Raw genomic sequence first — 5,216 nt, 5'->3', positions numbered from 1 at the left:
TTACTGGACTCCTGAGCATTAGGATTTTGCCTTCCTGCCTTTTCCCAGGCAGCCCGATATCTCTCTGTTCTCAGCCTGGCTGATGGACTCTCCATCACCTCTGTCTGCCCTGTAATCCCCTTCTACCTGGAGCTGGCAAAGAGTCTTCTACAAAGTACATTCAGTGCTTAGGCCCTTCCCTTGCTGATGAAGGCAGGAAAGCAAATGAAGAAGATAATAGCACTCTATAACCTCTCAACGTGAAAGCATTCACTGGGCCATCAGCTCCTTTCTCTCCAGCATCTAATGTCCTTAATACAGACACCTCTTTCAGTGATGTTTTTCAGACTGTTCCTTGTCTGCACCAAAATCCCAGTCCTTCACAAGTGAAGTGTTACAAAAACTTCTGGATTTATTTTAGAAGCAAAAATTTATCTGGTGGCTCCTTGAAAGGAAAGGCTGTTTCTACATAGACCAGCTACCCAAGTATTTGTACATCTATACAGGGAGGTATGCATACACAGTACACTATAAAGAAATCAGGACTATTTTCAGATGTGCCTAAACTGGTTACAGCCCTAAACCTGTACCAGCTCTGCAGCCCTGAGGTTTGAGTGCAATACCTGCAGGCACAGTTGGGACCAGCTAGATGAGGGACTGATGGTAGGGCAGGCACCACACACAGTCTTAAAGCCCAGGAGGCACAAACATACCCAGGACCTTGTAAAAAAACCCGAATCTATTTCCTCACTTCAGGTGCCACTGGACTGTAAATATACAGTAACCATCATACAGTGAAATGCAGGTCATGGACATGTGAATGGGATCTCCTGAGAAAATCCCAGCTCCCCAAGGAAAGAAAAAAAGATTTGTCTAATCCATATGACCTCTTGAATGAAAGGAGCTCTGTCTTAACTCAGGAAATGTCATTCTGGTTCGATTCCAGGACAATATGAGTTAAAGCATCATGGAGCTGTTTCTACATAGCTTTGCAGTGCGTTGTGTGTGAATGTATAGATAGATATAGATATAGATATATAGATATAACTGCACATAGATGTGCAGTTATATAATATGTGCATCTATGTGTGTCTGTCTCTACATATGTATGTATGTATGTAAATGAATGGGGAGGCTTCACAGCAGGTCTGTCTAGGATAAATCTTTCTCTTTCAGGAACCCTTTGAATCTTATCTGCTGTCTAAATGAAGACAAAAGTGATTTCTTCCCAGAATTCAGATAGAAGAGGTATTCAGTCCTTAGGGGGAAAAAAAAAGTGAAATTTAATAGAATTCAAAGGGTGACTTAGAGACGACAGTGAGCATGCAAAAATGAATTATATTGTCCCAGGCCAGGATTGAGGGACAACGGCCAGGAGCCAGCAAGGAGCCGTGCACAGCCTTGCAGGGCTGCTGCACCTCTCCTGGAGTTGGAGAGGGCTTCAGAACAGCCACACTGGTGCTGGAGATGGCTGTGAAAAGTGTGATTTAAGTTCTGATACTCGTTCCCTTTGTTTACCATCAGCACAAAAATTAAATGAGGTGCAACAGCAAGGCATCGTAAAAATACCAGTGCCGAGTCTCCTAATTTTTCTCCCAAGCAGGCATCTGGATTAGCATGTGTCTCTGCAGAGTACAAAGCCATGCTGCTCATGCATGGGGACTGGGTAATCCCAATACAACCGGCCAGTGACCAAGAATGATGCAGGAATGATTAGAAAACATCTGCTCCCCTGTCGTATCCTGCACTATCTGCATTCCATCTGCTTTGGCTGGACATAACTTTTACTATAAATGTCTCGTGAATTAGTCCCTTTGGGAGTCAGCTTGGTTTTAAAAGTATATGACAAGTGATGGAGGGAAAACGGCTAAATAAATCTGCCGTGGTGATTGCATTCCGTATTACTAGCACTTCTTGAACCCTTTTGAGGGGTAACATTTCTTTGCTGAGTTACCTTACTGAATGAAATAATTTCTTCTGCTTGGGGAACGAAGATTTATTTAGCTCAAATAATGTAAAAGGTCATTCTTCATTGGGCCTATAAGCTGGATCATTCTTTTGGCAGCAGCTGCTGCTGAGCTATTAGTGTCACTGGTAACATGAGACAATAAATAAATAGAAATGTCCCCCAAAAAAGCTAGGAGAACTATAGACGTGGATGTAAATTAATGTGTGTGAAGATGTAATCTTGTCTCCTGCAGTCCAGGATTCATACTCCAGTGTTCTCAGTATCCAAGGGTAACAACCTGACGTGAAACAGGCAGGTCTGCTGCCCAAGCCTCAGCAGATGCCTAGTGCAACGAAGCCAGCCTGAGCAGCACCCCAGGATGCCCACCTTGCAGTCTGCAAATCCAGGGGCTCTAACTTGTGCCTGCAAGAGCCCAGGGCTCCCCAAATTCAGCCCCTGAGTCAGTAGCGCAGGTAACAGGGATGGGCTGACAGCACCACAAGGCAATTCAAGGCAGGGACAGGGGAGCAGGCAGGAAGCAAAGAGGGGAGGTTAGGCTGCTGGATCTGCAGTCCCAGGTCCTGGGGTGGGCTGGGTGGCCATGCCTACAGAGGTCTGGCTCTAAGGATGGCGTGGGGAAAGCCTACTAGAGATCAGGGCGCAGGAGGGTTGAAGTGCCAGTTGTTTTCCCAGCACAGCAGCACATCTGCTGTGAGAGTTTTAGCAGCATGCTGTGTATCAGAGCTAATCCCATTAGCCCTCCTCCTTTCCCTATCGTCTCCAAAAGCACTTGTTTGGAGAGGACAGACCCTGCATTGATCAGGTACTTTCCAGCCTCCCTTGCTGCCAGGCTGATGGGCATGAACACAGCCGTGTGAACTCTCAGATTTCAGATTTTTATGCTGAATTATATTCTGAATAATCTGAATAATATCTCAGACTATTATTCTGAAATAAACTGCTAGGCAAATACTCCATTCCTTCCCCTCAGCCAGGGAGAAGATCAGTCTTCTTCAGATGTTTACGCCTGCCTGCCTTCCGAATTTTCCCTCAGAAGTCTGGGCTGAGCTGGAAGCTGTACCTTAGCCCAAGGTAATTTCTAAAGAGCAGTCCAGAAAGCTATGTGATTTCTTGAGTGGTTACTGTTGCCTTAGTTCACACTATGTCTTCGCCTTAGGTTTTTCTGTGTGGAATCAAGACCAAAAATATAGGGAGGCTGAAATACATATTTTTTTCTAGCTAGGTGAAAAGATAAAATTAATGGAAGTATTCCATCCTAAACCTCATATTCAATCCAAACTAAAAATGCCCCTTTAGATAAATGTTAAGACAAAACATTTCCAAATAAAAGTGAATTTTTTTGGAAAAGTGAACAAGGAATGTTGCCATATTTTCAAAATTTCCCATGCATTTTTTTTAATTGGAAACTTTCCCTCAGCTGAAGAAAACTTCTGAAATAATTTTGTTCCGTCTGTAAACTTAAAATTTGCTGAATTTACCACACTTACCAAAGAAACCACGACACTCCAGCATCCATTCAGAAGCATCTAACTCCTCCAGTCACTTCTTCATTTCTCTCATAAGTGTCACCATCTCACATGCACACTTCACAGCGCTGTCGGGAAGTGAAATTCAAGAGCCCTACTTCAGTGGCTTACAAGAAGTGATTATCCCGGGCTATCTATGCTCTTCAGAAGTCACGCTTCCTCAGCTCCCTATCTCCCCAGCTGGGCTGGAAGTCAGGCTGGCTCTGGCGAGCCCCTTCAAGCATCAGGCCCTGGGCGCGAGCAGCAGCCCCAGCTGCCTGCACTCTCACACACAAGAATTTTTTTCTGAATCAACTTTGCTTCTCTCTGTGTTATCAGGAAACAGGAATGTTTGTGATTATGTCTGGCGAAAACTACTGCTGGGGGAATAATAAGGAGTAGGCAGTCTGGGTTTGTTACAGATAAGCATGAGGAGTTGTACTGATTAACCAATGTTTATCCAAGTTATTCCAACTTCTACAGTGAGCAGAATGAAGCTGCAAATCTCTCAAGCCCCGAGTTCCTCCAGAGGTTTCTGATTGGTCTGGAAATGCCGCAAGGGGAACCCAGACTTGGCTAAAACCAAAAATCCGTGTAAAAGTATTCCTCATCTTTCTACAAAACTCAGACTCCACAGTTCCTAGGAGCGTGGATGCTGGTTAGAGGACCCTGGTGCGCTAACACTAGACTTGTTTGTGTGAATAAGGAAAGCAGCAGTAGATAATGAGAAAATGCAGAGGAGGGAAGACAGAAAACTGAGCATTTTGAACCTTAGCTGACTTACAGGAGTAAATTCAGAAGGGAAGAACCTGAGGCTTGCCAAATTGCCTGAGACATCTGGGCCAATATCCCGACTCCAGTTATATTCAGAACCAGGTGCTCCTAAGGAAGAGAGAAACTGCCCACTGGGGAAGTTGCTTACTAATTTACTTTACTAGCAGTTGTCTGCCAATATGTTTTATAACTTTCCCCAAACTCTTGTTTTTGACACTGTATTAATATCAAGGTGAATATTCCCATGGGTTTGAGGAACATCCTATTTTACTCTGAACCACTCTAATCTTCAGACATCAAAAGCCTCGTATTTATTTGCAACGTGTGGAGAAGCCATTCCTCTAGTTGCATTCAAATGTTATGACTCAGCTTCACAGAGTATCTGTGCACATCCAGGATATTCCTGTGTTAGGAGACACAGCAACAGAAGTTCTGTGATGATCTGGCTTCTATACAGCCCTGATAGTCCTGTCTACTTCCATAACGTCCCTAGTTTTTTATCTCCGCTGTAAAGTGAGTCCCACTGTTTTCAGTATCTTCTTGCCCAACATGTTTTCCTAGGCTGTAATCTCTCTTCCTGCCTCTAATCACACTTTTGATTCCCGAGCTTCCTTTTGGGATAGGGTCCCCACTGATATATGCAATAGCATTATGGTATTGACTGGATTATTCTCCATCCTATCAACAGTGCTGAAAGGAGCAATCCAACAGGCTGTGCAAATCAAGCAGCCCTTTCTTGGCACTGTGTTGGTACTATCTGCCCGATAGCTTTCCTTTCACCGTAAGAAATATACTTTGGCCTAAAGTTTTTCTGCTGTAACTATGTGAGATAGCAGTGTGAAGCCAGTGTAGCAAAACCCCTGGCACAGACAAAATTATAAACTAGAAGTGTGCTTTCCCCTTTGGTAGCCTTGCTCCATTCAGAAATGGTTTGAAGGGCTTGGAGGAGACCTCAGAGGCTGGGCCTCCATGAGGGGCACGCTTTTGTT

Source organism: Pygoscelis adeliae, unplaced genomic scaffold, assembly GCF_000699105.1.
Source record: "Pygoscelis adeliae isolate BGI_AS28 unplaced genomic scaffold, ASM69910v1 Scaffold190, whole genome shotgun sequence".
Lineage (NCBI taxonomy): Eukaryota > Metazoa > Chordata > Aves > Sphenisciformes > Spheniscidae > Pygoscelis > Pygoscelis adeliae.
This window is presented reverse-complemented; position numbering follows the sequence as displayed.